Source organism: Sapajus apella, unplaced genomic scaffold (assembly GCF_009761245.1).
Source record: "Sapajus apella isolate SASKATOON/1434 unplaced genomic scaffold, GSC_monkey_1.0 scaffold102, whole genome shotgun sequence".
In the NCBI taxonomy this organism is placed as follows: domain Eukaryota; kingdom Metazoa; phylum Chordata; class Mammalia; order Primates; family Cebidae; genus Sapajus; species Sapajus apella.
In genome coordinates, this window is record NW_022437042.1 from 577,158 (window position 1) to 598,328 (window position 21,171).

Below are 21,171 nucleotides of genomic sequence, written 5' to 3' on the forward strand. Positions count from 1 at the left end.
ATCCATGAGCATGAAATGTCTATTTTTGTGTGTGTGTCATCTGTAATTTCTTTCCACCATGTTTTATAGTACTTCCTGTAGAGATCTTTTACCTCTTTGATCACACCTGTCTCTCGGTATTTTATTCCTTTTGTGGCTATTGTAAATGTAATTGCATTATTTATTTGCCTCTCAGTTTAAATGCTTTGTGTTTATAGAAATTCTACTCATTTTCATATATTGATTTTTGTATTCTAAATGTTTACTCAGTCATTTATCAGTTTCAGAAGACTTTTGGCAGGATCATTAGTGTTTCTTAGGTATAAAACAATATGGTCAGTGAAGATAAATAATTATGCTTCTCTTTCTACTGTGATTCATTTTATTTCTTTATTTTTCCTGATTGCATGGGCTAGGACTGCCAGTACTATGTTGAGTAAAAGTGCTGTGAGTGAGAATTACTGTATCTTCCTCCAGTTTTTAAGAAAAATGCTTCCAGTTTTGTCTGTTCAGTATGCTATTGGCTGTGGGTTGTCATCATAGCTTTTATTATTCTGAAATATGCTCCTTTGGTGTCTAGATTGTTGAAGATTTTTATAATGAAGAGATGTTAGATTCTATTGAAAGATTCCCTGGTTCCTCAAGGTTTGGAGTCCCCTCCCCTGAGTGAGCTGGGGTGCAGCAGCTACAGAATAGTGCTAATGGATGCAAGGGTGCCTGCCTCCCTGCAGGTTTTCCCCACAGCAGCAGAAATGAAACTGCTGTAGGAAATTGGGGAGGCCCCTGCTGGTGACTGTGTGCACTTTTGCACCATAGGTGGTGGTGTCTTGGGTTTGGGGTACAAGTGTAATGCAGACCTGGGTGGTAATGGTCTTTCAGGAGTGATTGCTCAGGAATGATTGCTCAGGGTGTGGGAGAATCTGCTGTTCTTTGTTCAGGGTTGGCACAGGGGCATGGCACTGGCTTGCTGGTTCTGTGCTCTGCATTTGTGGTCCATAGGGTGAGGGAGCAGACTGCACTCCCACATGCTGGAGGAGCAGGTAAAGCAGACATGCACCCACTAAGTGATGTGAAGAGTTGTTCTGGGCCCAAGGAAAAGCTGTAATGTGGAGAGGAAGTATGTGGACTTGTACATGGCTATAGGGACTGCCTCAACTGGAGTATTCCACCATTCAGGCATGGTACTCCAGTGTAGAATCTTTGTTGTGAGCCCTTAGGGCACTTGAGACTGCCCTGTAAGCAGGCGTGGCTATGATGGGGTCACAGAAGAGGCCAGCAGGGTTAAGGTGTGCTAAAGTTGGACCAGCCACTTCTGATGTATTTAGATGTGACAATTTCCCTAGGGCTAAATTTAGCCTCATGGGAGCAAGTCAAGCCTAGGAGGGTGGCCAATCCAGGTCATGATCCACTACAGATACTCCTGCACCAAACTCTCTGGGCTCTACATCAGCTGGCTTGCTGCCTCCACCATTTCTCTAATCAGATGTTCCTGCCACCCTAAGTGTCTGTAGTGTTCAAGATATCCCTTCCTGCCAAGGTTCCAGAGGGCCATAATGAGAGCGAGTTATTTCTAGCCAGTTCTTAACCATTCTTGCCAGTATTAACCATTAACTTGCAATGGTTAATACTGAGTGTCAACTTGATTGGATTGAAGGATACAAAGTATGGTTCCTGGGTGTGTCTTTGAGGATGTTGCCAAAGAAGATTAACATTTGAGTCAGTGGGCCAGGAAAGGCATACATACCCTGAATCTGGGTGGGCACAATCTAATCAGCTGCCAGCTTGAATATAAAGCAGGCAGAAACATTTGAAGAAGGAGATTGGCCTAGCCTCCCAGCCTACATGTTTCTCTCATTCTGGATGCTTCTTGACCTCAAATTTCAGACTCCAAGTTCTTCAGTTTTGGAACTCAGACTGGCTCTTCTTGCTCCTCAGTCTGCAGACAGCCTACTGTGGAACTTTGTGATTGTGTAAGTTAATACTTTATATATTCCATTAGTTCTGTCTCTCTAGAGAACCATGACTAATACAGGTACTCAAGGTCAGGCCTGAGTCAGCCCTTGACAACAGAGCAGTAATTTTCTTCACTTTCTCAAAAATACTTATTAAAATAACTTCTTTTAGGCTTCAAGCTCTCAGTTGCTAAACTGACCTCCTCCTGGTGTCCAGCTTTAATTGGTGTTATTTTCTTATTTATATCCCACTTATTTCCAAATAAGCTTTGAAGACGGTTTAACTTACTTTATCCCAGGTTTCCTACTCCTTCCTAACTCGTTGTTTCTCTCCCACACATCTGATTCCTAATTTATTTTTCTCTTCACTTTGCTCCTATTCAACCATTGTCTTGTTCTATGGTTATTACTGTGTATATTCATAAAAGTGTAAAACAAGTTGTATAAGATGGAATCTATTTAAAGCAAAATGAATTTACTAAATATTTACTCAGGAAAGCCACAAAAAATCTTCATTAAACTCTCTCTTAGAACTTCTATTTCTAGTGTCTTTTTCTTTTTCCATGAGGTGTGAAGCCTTCTCTAGAGACTCCTAGAGAAAAAGACACAACTGCTTATATTTTAAGCACATTATTTAAAAACAAAGGGGAATACCCCGGAAGCTGGAGATTACTAGTAGTCTGGAGCAGTGTGATATTTTGAATAAACCAGTATCAATGCATGGAGTTTTTAAGATTCTCTGTACTCTTGGCTATAATAAAATAGAAATACTATATTACTCAATACTTTAAAGTTTAAATGTTTCTTTATTTTATTTTGTCTTTGCATTTTTAGTTTACTTACTGTAAACTGGGACAAGGATCTAAAAATAGAGCAATTACAATCAAAACCTTTGCAAAGATTTAAAAATGAGTGGACTTTTACCTTTTTCTCTACCTTTACTTAACTGAATGGTATTAGTCTTTAATAAGCCCTTTCGCTTTTTAAATTCAAAAGCAAATATACTTTATATTCAAGCCCTGGTGTTCATGTCTTACAGTTCTGACCCCTTGGCTCAAATTAATTGATATTGTTAAAAATTTGGTCACTGTATAAAGCCAGAAAAATCAGGATGACCCACAAATTTAGAGCCACTTGCTGGGATCATTGTATTACAATTAAAAATGATACAGTTTCCCCATTGTCCTATAACCCTTGTAACTGACCAAAATAAATGACAGAGAGGACATAGATCTACTCATTCACATGTCTTTTATTTCTGGGAGGCCACTGATCCCTATTCTTTCTACCTATAATAATGATTAACACTTATTGAGCAATTAATCTGTAAAAAACATTGTTCTAAATGTTAATCTTGCTATCCAGATTATTAAATAAATGATATTTTCTTTTTCATGTTAAAAATGAGAAAAGTAAAGCACAAGGAAGTTAAGTAACTTCCAGGAACACAGAGCTAGTAACTGACACATCATATCCTTATAGGTAATTGGACATTCTCTAGTGCTGATGGGAGTCTTGAAATGATTGGGTTTTCTGAAGAATGAAATAGATAATCTTCTATTTAGTGTGAATGAAGAAATTTAGAAATGTTTCCTCCACATTTAAAATTGTCTCTCCACCACTGAAGTATCATGTCGGGGTCACCATCTGCCGGGGAAATATACATGTTTCCTAATTTGGACAAATTTAGTAAGGCTGCTTTAAAACAAGAATTTTATTAAGGGATGGTAATATATAAAGTCATTGCCACTCATTACCCAGATGGATGTTGAACAAATTTGTTCACCAAATTAAGATGTACACATAACACAGAGAATAAGAAAAGGCAAACAGGATATAGTTCCCAAATTGTGCGCTAAGTTGCCTCAGGAAGATGCAAAGAACTCACAGGGTATTGTGAAATATTTTGAAATTTCAGAAAAGTATTATATTTGATATCTGTCAGACACAACATAGACTACTAGCTTAAAATATTTTATAGTTTCAACATTCAATTGTGCTATATTATTTTCAGTGACATCAACTTGAATTTTGGCAGTTGATGTAATAAAAGGAAAATATTAGGTGAAAATCATTGTGAAACAAGAAATGGTAATCTGCAATTTAGTTCCAAAAATTTAAGAACTTGTTCAGGCGCACATGTCTCATTAGTAAGTAATTATGATTATTTGACAATAAAATAATTTTTTTGCAATTTTTTCATGTTGCCACTGTTGGTAGGTCATAAATACTATTAATTTGTTTGAAAATTACTACTTAATAAATGTAATCCTTGGAAATATTTTGGCCTGGGGCACAATAAGTACATAATGTTCCTGACATACTAAGTGACATACTAAGTGCACAATGTTCCTGACATACGAAGAGATCCATAAACAGAGGAATTTTGGGAACCTCTGCAAACAGATTATCTCACATATTTATTTTGTACATAGCAAGTAGAAAGAGAGAAAGTCCTATATTTAAGCTGGCAGGTAGTCAGACAGTATATAATGAAAGAACTGGGTAGCTGATTAAGATGAAAATTACAGAAAGGAAGATAAAACTTCTCTAAAGGAAAACCGTAGACACTCCCATGAAGCCATTAGAGTTCAAGCTCTGTAAGGACAGGGACCATGTTTGTTGAATTATCCTATGGTTTCTCAGTTACTAGTATAGAATCTGGGAGAACAAATGCTTTCTAATAGGATAGTGAACAAACTCTATCTCTTACATTGTCAAAATAGTTTAATTTGGCCAGCTGACAATTTAACAGGAAGAGTATGTTTGATATCACAACTCATGGGCACTGCTGTCTTAGCCAATAATGAATGCTTAGTAGGAGTTAGCTACACCTCCTTCCTGAAAACAGTTCCCACCTAGGCTGAGGTATTTAAAACAAACTGCTGGAAACTAAACTCAGTATCAGATTCAAGCCCATTTATGAATTTAAAACACTGCTGTTGGGCCCATCTACTTTTAACCATTTATTCTTGAACCATTCCTGCATTGGTAAACCGTAAGTATAATTAGGAGTTCTTAACTGAGTCTTTCCATTCTGACCAATTTATCTTTAGCTTGTTTCTGACCCCTTGTGATGTGAGGAGCCATATCATTCAAAATTGAGAAATACAAAGAAATAGAAGCAAATTTTCTCAATCTAAACAGAGTGTTTAGAAAAATCTTTCATGAAAGCTCAGACATGATGGTGAAATGTTGGTAGTATTGCTTGAAAATCAGAAACAGGACAGCATAGCTCACTATCAGTACTCTTATCAAGCACAGATCAGAGATTCTAGCAGTGCAGGAAATAGTAAAAAAATATTGCAAGTTGTTGAAATCATAAAACGAAAACTTACTATTTACAGATGATGAAATGGTCTATGTAGAAAACTGAAAAAAGTAACTATAGGTAAATTTTGATGACTATTTTAGGAAAGTAAGGTAGATAGATGTTATGTGAAGAAATAAATTTTATTTCTATATACCAACATCCAAAATTTTAAAACTTAATTTTAAATAAAATAATTTATAAAGATAATTTTTAAATTAGGTTTTTTTTTTCATCTTCTGGTTATTATAGAATATCTGGAACTAGTACTTTCTAAACAACTAGAAAACTGGACAAAAGCATTTAAAATTGTTACCAAACATTAGACATCAAAAAAGTAAACGACTGTTATCCTGGAGAGAGAGAGAGAGAGAGAGAGAGAGAGAGAGAAAAGAGATGAGCTTTATAATAACCTTGGCTTTATGCTTGGAGCCACATTATGGCACAAAAGTCCAAAGAGGATATCTTAGTCGGCTTGGACTGTTGTAACAAAATAGCATAAACTAGTTGACTTAAATGACAGATACTTATTTCTCACAGCTCTGGAGATTGCAGAGTCTAAGATCAAGGTGTTAGCAGATTGGGTTCTTGGTGAAAGTCCTCCTTTTGGCTTGAAGATGCTGCCTTCTCAGTGTGTCCTTAACGGAGAGAAAGAGGGCTATTGTCTCTACCTCTTCTTGTAAGTCCATTAATGCAATATGGGGGCTCCATCCTCATAATCCCATCTAAACTTAATTACATCCTAAACGCTCCAATTCTTGGTGAAAATTCTGGAAACTTTTCTATTATTTTCACCTTGATTCTATTTCCATGCTTGTGTTTACCTGGGATACTGACATGTACTTCTTTCTCATTCCCAACTACACATTTTCCCTTTTGACCCATCTGGTTTCTGTCTTAGTCAATTTGGGATGTCAGAACGTTATACCATAGACGCAATGACTTATAAACAATAGAAATTGATTTCTAACAATTTTGGAGGCTGAAATTCTGAGATCAGGGATCCAAACAGCATGGTGGGGTTTTGTTAAGCATTTTCTTCCAGGTTGCAAACTACAGATTTCTCATTGTATTTTTACATGACTACAAAACAGCAAGAGAGCTCTTTAGGTTCTCCTTTATGATGGACGTTAATCCCATTCATTAGAGCTCTAGCCTCATGATTTAATTATCTCTCAGAGAATTCACTCTCAAATATCATCACATTGGAGGATAGGGCTTAAACATATAAATTTTGGGAGAACTCATTCAGTCCACCACAACACAGTGAACAATCAAGCAAAAAACAGGGATCTTACTGACTTGATGTGATTGCTATTGGTGTGTAAGAATGCTGAGAACCTTCAAATTTGTAAATAAGAGGGAGCTATTTTAAAAAAGAGCTTTGGAATTTTCATAGGTGAACCCTTGAGACTGTTGTAGAATACTAAGACACCCATGAGGAAGGTGAAAATTTATAATAGAGAAAAATAAGGTAGCTTTAAAATGAACAATTCTCAGAGCTTTCCCACAGATGTGAGATGTTTTAATTCTAAGCATCCATCATGGAGGATTGCTATGCACCTAGATAATTAAGTAGAAAATTCTGTAAGAGTCACACCTTAGTGATAAGACTAAACTAGATCTAGGGTCAATGTCACTCTAGACCCATTCCAAAAAGCCAAAAATAGGCTTCTAAAATATATTTGATCTAAAAGTTCATTGAATATCACCCAGAACACAGTAAAACACTGGCTAAAGCAAGACAACAACTACCAATATAGTAAATGGTAAACTTCACACTGTCGAAGCATTCAGTCTGCTATTAATATACATTTGAAGAAGCAGAAAATTTTAACTTATAATGCAGATGCAAGTAAATAGGAACAGACCCAGAAATTAGATATATGTTAGAATTTTCAGACACATATTTTAAAATAGCTATTATAAATATGCCCCAGGAATTAAATAAAAACATGTGGGTTGGTTAGTTTTATATGACAACTTAACTTGAGTAGGCCATGGGGTACCCAGATATTTAGTTAAACAGTATTTCTGGGTGACTCTGTGAAGGTTTTTCTGAATGAGATTAAAATTTGAAATGGTAGACTGAGTAAATGAGATTAATATTTGAAATGGTAGATTGAGTAAAGCAGATGGCCCTTCTCAATGTGAATGGACCTGATCCAACCCACTGAAGGCCTGACTAGAAAAAAAGACTACTAAGAAATAATAAAAAAAAATCTTGCCCATCTTTGAGCTGTGGTATTTATCTCCTGCCTTCACATTCACATTCAGACTGGAACTTAAACCATCAGCTCTCTTGGTTCTCAGGCCCTTAGGCTCATACTGGAACACTACCATTGACTCTCCTGAGACTCTAGGTTGCCAGCTGCAGGTATTGAACTTTTCAGCCTTCACAATTGCATGAACAATTCCTTGTAATAACTCTACATAGATAGATGATAGATTGATTGATAGCTAGAAATCTATCTATATGTATATGTTTATCTGTATTTACCAATAAACAGATATAAATATATATAACTAGAGATAGATATAGACAAAGATATAGAGAGATAGCAATTTATCTGTGTATCTATCTTTACATAATCTGTCTGTCTATATCTATGTGTGTGTGTGTGTATGTATTGGAGAACCAAGGCTAGAAATATAATGAGGAGAGAAATCAGTGTTACAAAATGAACCACACAGATCTTCTAGAACCGAACAATATACTATTTAGAATGAAAAATGTACTGTAGGAGAAAAAAGTGAAAGTTAAATAATAAAAAATAAAGACCATATTCAGACACAGAAATATAAACCATCTCAAATGAACTACAGCAAAGGAAAACAATCAATTAAAGTAAGCAAACCATCAGGGAATCCTAAATAACATCAAGCTGGCTAATATATGTATGACTGAAATATTAAAAATAGGGAAGGGCATAAAAACTACTAAAAAATCATAGTTGAAAATTTCAAGTTTGATCAAAAGTATAAACACAGATTCAATAATCTCAGCAAATCTCAAGTAGGACAAATAAAAAACATCAAATTATTTCATGATCAAATAGCTGAAAGCCAGTAATAAAGGTAAAATCATTTAATTAAGCAAAGAAAAGATGCACAATACATAAAAAGAAAAATGCTTTTAAATAATTGCAGATGTATAATCAGAAACAAAATACATGCCAAACACAGTGAAATTTTCAGTGTAAGTTCTGAAAGAAATAGAAAAAAAATTACTAGTCTAGAATTCAATACCAGCAAAAATATTATTTTGTTAAGACAAATGTTTTTAAAGAAACCAATTGCATAAACTAGGCTGAGATAACACAGTGTAAGTCATCCTGCATTACAAAAAAATGTAAAGGGAAGTTTTTCAGATTAAAGAAAATCATAACAGATTTAAATGTAAAACTACATAACATAATATAGAGCAATAAACATGCAGAATATGTGGGCACATATAAGAATTCCTTCAATCATTAATCTTCCACCTGAAGTAACAAACAAACCACACACAAAAACTATAATATAATTAGTCTCACAAATACCGGACCTTGGACAATAAAGAACAGTGATCCCGAAGAAGCAGGGAAGAAATGATATGTTCCCTAATATTGCCCTAGTAGTACCCAGACTAACTTTTCAAGCCACAGCATAGGATGGTGGGACTCAGGTGGAATAGAGAAGTATTTTTGAATTGAAGAGATAGAGCTGGGAGACTGGAGAGGTCAAATCAGCTAGATATCAAAGGCCAATATTGTGGAAAATAGAAAGCTGCACGGAGAGAACTCTGGACATCTGCAGAGAAATTCTCTCTCATATTTAACTGATTTAGCTGAGTGCTGACCAGTGCATATGTGTGAGGTGTTTATGTGAGGCTAAGAAAAGAACCACACAAAAGAATTAGATGAAAAATTCCTCAGAGTTTACACAAGGCAGGGCATAAAACGTATTCTCACCATTCAAAGTGAATAATCTTATAATTCTGGGAAATAAGTAGAAGTATTGGAATTTTTTTTTTATTTTAAACTTTAGTAGTGGGAATATTTAATGCTAGATTAAACACAGAATTGGTATCATCTAATAAAGTTAAATGTAATACCCCAAGGCATCAAATTTTTTCAATGTAACTTAAATATGTTCCACAACGAAGCTCAAGAATATTTTTAGAAATGAAAATATATCCATCACTCAGCAAGATAAAATTTACAATGTTTGTTATCCAAAACAAAATTAACACACATGAAAACATAGGGGACATAATAACATAATGATAAGAAACATTAATCAATCATAAGGTATCCAGAGTTTACACATTATAAATTTAGTATGCGAAGACACTAAAATAATTGTATTACAGTATTCCATATTCTCAATAAGCGAGAGAACAAATTTAAAATATTACCTTCCTAAATGAAAGATAGACATAGACCCAAAAAGAATTCCTAGAGATTAAAATGTCATTTCAGAATACATAATTAGTGAATGTAAGTGTTACAATGGAAACTATTTGAAATGAAGCACACGAAGATAAAATAAGTAGAATATAACTATGCTGTAAAAAATAAGAAACCTTCAAACTACTTAATACATGTGGAGGTGGATTATCTGAAGGAGAGGAGAAAGTGGAATAATAGAATATTTGAAGAATGCACAGCAGCAGGATGGTGCAATTGGACTCTCTAGCTGTTGCTCTCCTATAGAAACATCAATTTGAATAATTATCTACAAGTAAAACCACCTTCACAAGAGCTAAGAAAACTAGGTTATAAAGTCTCTGGGTGTAAGACACATGCACACACAACGATGCATTCAAGAAGGCAAGAAGGACAGTTTCACATTACCAGTGTCATCCCTTCTCTAATCCAGAAAGCACAGCATGGACAACAATACCTTCCACTTGGAGGAAGGAGAGAGAAGTGAACACTGAATTTTGCCTTGAACCTCAATCAGGCCTGCTCCGTTTGAAACCCCTATTAAACAGATTTCAAGTTTTAAACCTGTATGATAGACTCAGCTCTGGGCCCACCCCATCACGAAGTCAACCACAGTGACCTCAAGTTCCAGACCAGTCCCAGTGTCAGACAGATGCAAGCCACCTCAGGTTTCAGGCCTTCCTCCGTGCTGGGTTAGCCCTCATAGACATTTATGCAGCCAACAAACATGAAAAAATGCTTATCATCACTAGTCATTAGAGAAATGCAAATCAAAACCACATTCAGATACCATCTCATGCCAGTTAGAATGGTGATCATTAAAAAGTCTGGAGACAACAGGTGCTGGAGAGGATGTGGAGAAATAGGAAGACTTTTACACTGTTGGTGGGAGTGTAATCTAGTTCAACCATTGTGGAAGACAGTGTGGTGATTCTTCAAGGATCTAGAAATAGAAATACCATTTGACTCAGCAATCCCATTACTGGGTATATACCCAAACGATTATAAATTGTTCTATTATAAAGACACATGCACACGCATGTTCACTGCAGCACTGTTTACAATAGCAAAGACCTGGAATCAACCCAAATGCCCATCAAGGATAGACTAGATAAAGAACATGTGGCACATATGCACCATGTAATACTATGCAGACATTAAAAAGGATGAGTTCATGTCCTTTGCAGGGACATGGGTGAATCTGGAAACCATCATTCTCAGCAAACAGACAGAAGAACAGAAAACCAAACACCACATGTTCTCACTTATAAGTGGGTGTTGAACAATGAGGAGACATGGACACAGACAGGGAACATCACACACTGGGGTATGTTGGGGGCTGGGGAGCTGGGGGAGGGATAACATTGTGAAAAATACCTAATGTAGGTGATAGGGGGAGGTAGGTAGCAAACCACTATGGCATGTGTGTATCTATGTAAAAATTCTGCAAGACCTGCACATGTACCCTAGAACTTAAAGTATAATACTAATAAAAATAGAAGTCTTGGCCAGGAGCGGTGGCTCATGCCTGTAATCCCAGCACTTGGGAGGCCGAGGCGAGCAGATCACGAGGTCAAGAGATCGAGACCATCCTGGCCAACATGGTGAAACCCCATCTCTACTAAAAATACAAAAATTAGCTGAGCGTGGTGGTGCGTGCCTGTAGTCCCAGCTACTCAGGAGGCTGAGACAGGGGAATTGCTTGAACCTGGGAGGCAGAGGCTTCAGTGAGCCAAGATTGTACCACTGCACTCCAGCCTGGTGCCTGGCGACGGAGCAAGACTGTTTCAAAAAAAGAAAAAAAAGTTTTTCAAATCCTTTAATAAAATTATTCCTAATTATTTCGCTTGTTTCTAGGATACTATAATAAGTCTTAAAGCTTAAATTTTATTTTTAATAGTTGCTAAGCAAATATAAAAATGTTTCAATTTTCCTTTAATTTTAATAAATTAACATATTAGTTTTTTAGTTTTTAAAAAAATTATTTGGGATTTTCTATGTTAACACTTATGTCATATGTTTTTTGTTATTATTGTCTTTTATTTATTTTTAATTTTATTTCATTTTTTGGAGTATTTCACTGGCTATGACCTACCATATATGATTAATAAAAATGGTGGGAGGAGAGTCCTTGTATTGTTGACATTACAGGGGAAGTATTCACTAACACACCATTAAGTGTGATGCTATTTGTAGATTTTTCATGGGTGCTCTTTCTCTTTGAGGAGTTTACCTACTATGCTTAGTTTTCTTATAATTTTATTATGAGTTGATATTGATTTTTAAAAATGCTTTTTCTGCATATGTTGAGAAAAAATATATTTTTCATCTTTATTTATCTAATATGGTAAATTACAGATTGATTATCAAATGTTAAATTGACTTTGCATTTCTAAGTTAAACCTACTTTGTCATAATTTTTATATACATTTGTCTTGATAATTTATCTCTGTACTTTAGTTTCATTATTGTAGTTAAAAATCTTGGCTTCTACTCTGTCTAATCTACTGAGAAGAGCATATATGAGTTAATTTCATATTCCATTTTTCAATTACAAAAGTTACAATTTATTCACTTGAATTTTATCTAATTTTCTAGTGAAATTCTTTTTATTAATTTTCTTTAATTTTAAAATGATAGTTATTTTAAATCCCACTACTGCTAAATGCAATATCTATGCCAACTATGCATTTGTTCCCATTATCTGTTTTATTCCTGTAATTTGATCATTTTGTTCTGTTCCTAGCATGCTTGATATATTTTTAATACCGCATTTTGTATATAAATATAGTAAAAATTTCAGATGGTATTAACCTATTCTAAAAAGGATTTTATTTTATTTTAGAAGAAAGGCAGTAATGAAAATTGCCTTAATACAGGTTATCCTGGTCCATTTTGAATTTGATCTTATTCTTAGAACATAGCCATTTCACAAGACTAAGGCTTGTGGCATTTGCAAGGGTCTTTCTTCCATGGTTGCCATGAATTTGAGATTTTCTCTTTCCAATTCATGAAATTGCCTAATGTTGTATACTTTACATTTTTTTTCTTTTTAAAGCTGTTTTCTGACTAGTTTCTTTTCTGGTTTTAATTATTTGTAGCTTAGGAACCAGAAACTTCTTTGAGGGAATATTGCAAAATTGCATACAGAATACTGTGCTTTTCTTTCTGTGTTTCTCTATTCTCTATTATCTTGACCTCTCCAGTCCTGACAGTCTTAATAATCTTGAACTACGAAGTTTGTTTCTATAGTGAAGTGAGATAGTTACAAGCTGTAAACCATATTTATTTTTTTGACCTACAAGCCCAGAGTGGTAAATTGGCAAATGACATCAGAGAAAAGTGGCTGGAAAGGGAAGCAATATCTGATTGATTTTCTTCTTCTCTGTGATGTTGCCCACTCAATTCCTGAATGCCTCAGTTTCCTTTCCTTCCTTTTGGTTTTTATAGATGTTCTAGTTGGGTAGACTGGTCTATGCTGGTTATAGCCCCATATTTTATGCTCGAAGTGATCACATATACTTCTACTTAAGATGATTTACTATGCTCTGTTCAAATCATTAATAATCACCATCAATGAGAGAAAACTGATTTGCATAAGTAAGTTATATTTTTTATTAAACCCTTTCTTACTACTTTTCAAATTTTTGCAAACATTGAAATTATTAATTTTACTCTAATAGCTGTTTTTGTTCATTCACTGACAAATTTAATGTTGTAAATTGCTGTGATAATATCAAAAGGTTTTAAATTCAGTCTTTTTAAAGTCTGATATTTTTATATGCAGTATTGATGAATGGCAAATTTTGTAGACTGCACATACATTATTAGAGTTGTCATTTTAAGTTAGTATATATGCTAGACATTACTAATCATACGTATATGAAGACAAAAGAATATTTAAGTGTTTACCTCAACCTTTAGTTAGACTGGTTGACTACTAAACTACTGAAATCAGATGAATAGGGGACTAATGGTAGTAATCTAATCTTACAAAAATACAAAAATAAAAAAAGAATTTTTAGAAATACTACATGCCAACAAATTAAATAAATTGGAAGAAATAGTCCAATCCTTAGAAAGACATGAACTACTTAAATTCACTCAAGATATAAGATGCTTCCTCAACCTGCTCATTCTGAAATAAACAGCATGTTATAATAAGAGTTCAAGGAGGAAGGCAGCAAATCACACTGCCATATGTGTACCTATGCAACAATCTTGCATGTTCTTCACGTGTACCCCAAAACCTAAAATGCAATAAAAAAATTAACATTAAAAAAAAGAGTTCAAGTAAAGTGTTATAGTGTACTTAACACAAAATTAATTAATTTCAACTGAGAGAATCAGTGTGAGTTTAATAAAGGCAGAGCTAAAGTAAGTGGCATAAATAAAAATAAATTTTGTTAGATAGCGAATTTATTTCAAAAGGTTCAAGGAGACACAAATGAAGGCATGGCCATCAGAACATATATTGCTTGGTTGGTAACATTGGGGGCAATGTGTCTGGAGCCTTTGTGTATGGAGGGCTCTAGTTAAAGATTAGATATTTAAAAGGCAAATTGGGTTACTCAATTATGAAATTTGCCAGAGCAATTAGGCAAGAGAAAGAAATAAAGCACATCCAAATTGGAAAGAAGAAGTCAAATTGTCCCTGTTGGCAGATTTCATCATCTTATATCTAGAAAAACAAGAGTCTATCAAAAAAACAAACAAACAAACAAAAAAACCCCAGTTAGAACTGCTAAATGAATTCAGAAAAGTTGTAGGATAAAATTAATAAACAAAAATTAGTAGCTTTCCATACACAAACAAGAGTCTAGCTGAAAAAGAAATCAAGAAGGCAATGCCTTTTATAATAGCAACAAAAATACCTAGTAATAAATGTAATCAAAAAGGTAAAAGACTTTTTAAAGGAAAACTACAAAACGCTGTTTCAAGAAATTGAAGAGGATACAAAACAAATAGAAAAACATCTCATGTTTGTGGATTAGAAGAATTGCTGTTAAAATGACAATATTACCTAAAGGAATTCACAGATCCAATGCAATCTTTATCAAAATACCAATAAGTTTCCTCACAAAATTAGAAAAGAAAATTCTAAAATATGTTGGAACCACAAAAAATAGCCAATGTAATTCTGAGCAAAAAGAACAAAGCTGGAGATATCACATTATAAGAGTTCAAAATATACTACAAAGCTGTAGTAACCAAAACAGCATAATACTAGCATAAAAAGAAACACATATGGTAATGGAGCAGAGTAGATAACATAGAAATTAAATCACATATCTACAGCTAACTGATTTTTTTTTTATTATACTTTAAGTTGTAGGGTACATGTGCAGACCTTGCAGGACTGCTACATTTGTATACACATGCCATGATGGTTTGCTGCCTCCATACCCCCTTCACCTACATTAGGTATTTCTCCTAATGTTATGCATCCTGAACCTTCTCACCCCCTGCTATCGCTCCCCTAGCTCCCTCAACAGACCCCAGTGTGTGATGTTCCCTGTCTGTGTCCATGTGTTCTCATTGTTCAACACCCACTTATGAGTGAGAACATGTGGTGTTTGGTTTTCTGTTCTTCTGTCTGTTTGCTGAGAATGATGGTTTCCAGATTCATCCACGTCCCTGCAAAGGACATGAACTCATCCTTTTTTATGTCTGCATAGTATTACATGGTGTATATGTGCCACATTTTCTTTATCTAGTCTATCCTTGATGGGCATTTGGGTTGGTTCCAGGTCTTTGCTATTGTAAACAGTGCTGCAGTGAACATGCGTGTGCATGTGTCTTTATAATAGAACAATTTATAATCGTTTGGGTATATACCCAGTAATGAGATTGCTGAGTCAAATGGTATTTCTATTTCTAGATCCTTGAAGAATCACCACACTGTCTTCCACAATGATTGAACTAGATTACACTCCCACCAACAGTGTAAAAGTCTTCCTATTTCTCCACATCCTCTCCAGCACCTGTTGTCTCCAGATTTTTTTAATGATCACCATTCTAACTGGCGTGAGATGGTATCTGAATGTGGTTTTGATTTGCATTTCTCTAATGACTAGTGATGGTGAGCATTTTTTCATGTTTGTTGGCCACATAAATGTCTTCTTTTGAAAAGTGTCTGTTCACATCCTTTGCACACTTTTTGATGGGGTTGCTCTTTTCTTGTATATTTGTTTTCATTCTTTGTAGATTCTGGGTATTAACCCTTTGTCAAATGGGTAGCTTACAAAATTTTTTTCCCATTCTGTTGGTTGCCAGTTCACTCTAATGATTGTTTCTTTTGCTGTGCAGAAGCTTTTAAGTTTAATTAGATCCCATTTGCCTATTTTGGCTTTTGTTGCCATTGCTTTTCGTGTTTTAGTCATGAAATCCTTGCCTATGCCTATGTCCTGAATGGTATGGCCTATGTTTTCTTCTAGGGTTTTTATGGTGTTAGGTCATCTGTTTAAATCTTTAATCTCTCTGAAGTTAATTTTTGTATAAGGTGTCAGGAAGGGGTCCAGTTTCAGCTTTCTGCACATGGTTAACCAGTTTTTCCAACACCAACTGATTTTTGATGAAAGTGCCAAGGACATTCATTGAAGAAAGGATTATCTCTTCAATAAATCTTGCTTAAGAACAAAACATAAAGAAAAATGCTTCAGGAAATTGGCATGTGGAAAAATTGTGAATAAGACCTTTAAAATGGAGGCAACTAAAGCAAAAATATATAGAGCAAAACAAATCAAAAATATCTGCGCAGCAAAGTAAACAATCAACAGAATGAAATGGCAACCTACAGGATGGAAAAAAATATTTGCAAACTACTCATCTGATAGAGGATTAATACCTAGAATTTACAAGGAACTCAAACATGTGAACAGCAACAACAAGAAAATACCTTATTAAAAATGAAGAAATGATCTGACCAGACATTTCTCAAAGCAGGCATACAAATGGTAACAAATATATGAAAAAAATGCTCAGCCTCACTAATCATCAAGGAAATGCAAATCAAAACCATAATTGCATATCATTTCACTTAGTTAAGATGACTATCATCAATAAGACAAAATTAGGAAATGGTGATAAGAATCCAGAGAAAAAGGAATTCATACACTGTTGGTGGGAATATAAACTAGTACAGTCACTATGAAGAAATTAAGTTCTTTAAAAAAATAAAATATAACTACCATAAATATAACTACCATAAAATATAACTATTTGCAATCTCAGTACTGGGCATGTATCCGAAGGAGAAAAAAATCATTATATTGAAGGTTCATCTGCACTCCATGTTTATTTGTAGCAGTATTCACAATACCCAAGCTATGGAATCAACCTAAGTGTTCATTAACAGAAGAATGTATAAAAAATGGAGTATATATTTACAATGGAATGCTATTCGGCCATAAGTAATGTAATCCTCTTATTTGTGACAACATGGATAAAACTGGAGGATAGGTTAAGTGAAAGAAGTCAGGCACAGAAAGCTAAACACTGGATATTCTCATTCATGTGTGAAAGCTAAAAAAAAATCTGACCTTATAGATGTAAAAAGCAGCACAGAGGATACTAGAGGCTGGGAAAGAAAAAAGGCAAGGAGGGATAAAGAAATATTTGTTATAGGATACAAAATTACAGCTAGATAAGAGCAGTAAGTTCTAGCATTCTATAGCACTGTAGTTAATAACTATAGTTAATAATGTATAGTTTCAAATAGCTAGAAGGAGGATAATGAAAGTTTCCAACAGAAATAAATAATAAATGTTTAAGATACTGGATATGGTGTCAACTGAAGAATGAAAGTTTCATAAATTTGGAAAGGGTAACATTTTTTCTCTTAAAGGGTTTCAGCCTGCAGGGTGGCCATTCCAACAGGCTGCGAAGCATAGCCTCTGGCCAGAATTTGGAAACAGACGCTTTGAGGGTGGGAAGAATAAGACAGAGATTTATGCTAAAAGAGCCGGCTATATATATATATATATATGTATATATACACACATATACATATATAATAAATATAATATAATATATATTTGTTATAAATATAAATATACATATATATATATATATTCAATATAGAAGGAGCCATAAAAGAAAAAACATACGTATGTCTAATTGAGCTTCACTTTTCTCCATGGGAATCATGTTCAAAAAATGGCTGTGTTAGCATGACCCAAAGTTAGAGTTTTCAGTCCTCTGACTTCAGAAGGTGAAGCAGGGGACTCAATATCCCCTTAGCGCACCTTATCTGTAGACAGAAGAACCTCTCCATGATTGGTAATCTCTTATCAGGAAGGAATGCTGTCAGTTGTTTTGTCAAAGCCACAACAGGAAGGACCAGCATCAGGTGTTTGGTTGAAATCAGCAGTGCAGCTAGTTTTATAAAAGGGCTGCTTTCTGTTTAACCCTTAGGAAAAAAGTCAATGGTAATTATGGGGGGTAGGGCGTATAACGAGACCTGTCTGACCTCCCATTCCATTATGGCAAGCACTCAGTTTTCAATTTTTCCCTGGCATCCCCTTGGCCAACAGATGAGGAGTGGAGGGGGCTTAGAATTTAATTTTTATTTATCAATGGTAATTACCCTAATCCAATCACTATTACATATATCAAAACATCATGGTGTATCCAATGAATATATACAATTATTATTTGTCAATTAAAAATAACTGAAAATATTTAGTAGAGGTAAAATAATACATAAATAAATGCTGTCTTTAGAATCAAATGTGAATTACTATGTTTAGCAATCCACATTTTTGTGGCTCAGAGGAATTATAATAATTAATATAATTTATATTTTAAACAAATCCCTCTGTAGGTAAATAATTGATTTAAGAGGATAAGACCAATTAAGAGATATTAAACTAGTACCAGTTTGAAGTAATGAGTACCTGACATAAGGCAATGCCAGTAAGAATAAAGATTCTTTTGTATGTTTTTCCAGTTTTACCTCAAAAATAATGCTTCATAAACTTTCTCTGGAGATAAAACTGTTTCTATGTTAAGGAGAATGCCCAAATGAGTCTGGCTTTATATATTACAGCTATTTGGAGGAAGCCTTATTTTTGTCTACTCAAAGTTTATGTTATAAGAAACAGAAAAAGGGAACAGAAATTCATTCATGCATTGTTATTTCAGCTTTAGAGCCTCAACTGTGACTCTTCTGAACATGGCTAATAGATTAAAAACTAGAACCCAATGAATACTTTGAAGATAGAAGCTGCATTTTTAACCAATAGCGTAATAACAAGCTTGCTCAATCTTGAGGTTTAGTAATTATTCCTGAAAGAATGATTAAATGTTAAAAATTTCTCTAATACTGTAGATAATTTATAAGTATAATGAATGCATGTTCCAGATTTCATGGGTCAACTCCAAGAGAACAGGCCAAAGACAAAAACAACTTTTGAGACTTTGCTTTGGATCCTTGCAAAGACCATGCAAGGGCCTTCCTTCTGAATTTTGTTTTGTTTTGTGAAGAACACTTCAGAGCACGGAGCATAAAAGCTCAACAAACTGATTGATCTAAGTGTTCTGTATTTATAAAGAAGGGCTAGCAAGGAGGAAGACGTGTCTGGCATTTTCTGCTTTGAACTTAACACACATAATCCAAAGCTATCACAGAAAGAATAATTATTCGCCCTATGATGGATACAGTATCTACAGGTACATCTAAAATGATCAAAATATATAAATGAATTAATGTGTTACAACTACCCTGTCTATACTAGGAGAACAAACAAGTGCTTTAAATAACCAGAACTACCTACTTAACCCAATAGAATCCAGTGGTGATAAATCTAGAGTCAGTAAATCTCAAGAAAGAAAAACGTTCAAATACTTAGAAATTTATTGGGCATTCAATGTTGTTTTGATGGTTGTTTTAGTTGGTGTATATGATTTGTCAATCTTAAAAACCATCCTGGAGAAAATAACAGGACTTTGTAATTACTGTATGTTCAGTTTTTTCAGCCTTACATTAGGTGATAATTTTGTTGAAATTAACTGATGGTAAATAAGAAAACGAATGCCCCTACTTCGGTTCTTAAGAATCTTATTGTTCTCGAAAGCGTTAAAAATGCTGTCATTGGTAATACCATCTCTAGGCAGCTCTCAATATAAAAAAGAAAAAATGTGTTTTGATTGGTATGGATGCCACAGACTGAAGTTTGGGGCTGTATGAAAGAAAGAAAAAGTGATAAGGAGAGAGGAGAGTCAAAGTTCAAGAGATATCCACTGTGACATCTCATACCAAATTTATTTCTGAAACAACATAAGGGGGATGTGTTTCATAACTGCAGAATAGAAAAAGACTTGTCAAAAGTCAAACTCCTGCATTTCCAGAATGAAGTGCAAGAATTAATTGACTCAATGAAGTTTACTCCAAATACTAAACGAGACGATATTTTCTGCTGCTCTAGCTGACAGATTTTAGATTTTTACTAAACTGGTGTATTAATAAACAATATTCTGTAGTCTCACTTTCATGGTTCTTTTCACTGAAATGTTGACATGAATTTTTATTGTTCTTTTTATTATGCAACCTAAACACACCTTTAGTTCTTTTTCCTTGAATTCAAGCTGACAAGGAAAACTTCAAGTGTCTCAATGTACATTCTCATAAAAACCTTGTCAACAGAGGTTATAAAGGTAAACTTAACCTTAATGTGTAATTGGAGCATAGAGAGAATAAAGCTGCTTTACATATGAAAAATGAGAGGTATTCAGAAAAAGAGAAGGAGGGGAGAAAGAGAGAAGTGAAGAAGGGAAGGAAGTAAAGCAATGAAATTTAAAACAGTTAGAAATATCAGGAGGAAAAGGGAAAAGATACTGACCATAAAACTGGAGGATTTTTTTTGCTTTCAGAAGCAGTATACACTAGTCAGTGAGAAGGATTTTGCCACAGGAGGCAAATTGCTTTGGGTTCTCAAAATTGCGGAGTACTTATAAAACACTGAACATATCCCTGGCAACAAGTACTTAACTATGCAGTTTGTTACTTCTTGGGGAAAGTTTCGCATTACATAAATTCGTGTTTCAGAGCCTTGTTTCATTCTGGGTGCAAGCTGAATAGTCGAGTGGGAAGTGACATAGCTTTTATATCAATCATTATGCAAATCTGCCTTTGGATTTACCTCAGATTTAAAATATTCTAAATTCCGTAAAAATTATTATAGTTGGAAAAGTAATATTTTTGTTTAAATAAATGCTCTTTCTCTCAAATCAACCTGCATTCTCCATTAATTGCAGGCTTTGTATGAAAGTTAAAGAAGGCAAAATGGGTGACTGATGCATTTAAATCACAGATTTTCTGTATATTGCCTTTAATATCAGAGCTAGAAGAAATTCTAGTCCTTCTAAGATAGAGAGCTTGAAGCACATTCTCTAAGAGCCCACACTGAATCAGTGACAATAATGAAACTAGACCCCAGGTTATATTGCTCCCAGGCCATTGCACTATATGAGAGCTGATTCTGTGAAACTACAAAGCAAA

At 34.5% G+C, this 21,171-nt stretch overlaps 1 long non-coding RNA gene across 1 annotated transcript; it reads left to right on the forward strand.

Annotated features, from left to right (window-relative positions):
• Nucleotides 1-1,758: 1,758 nt before the first annotated feature.
• LOC116536587 lies at nucleotides 1,759-20,900 on the forward strand. The gene is made up of 3 exons (XR_004262716.1): nucleotides 1,759-1,949; nucleotides 13,122-13,271; nucleotides 19,036-20,900. It is a non-coding gene; the product is annotated as an uncharacterized LOC116536587 (long non-coding RNA).
• Nucleotides 20,901-21,171: the final 271 nt, after the last annotated feature.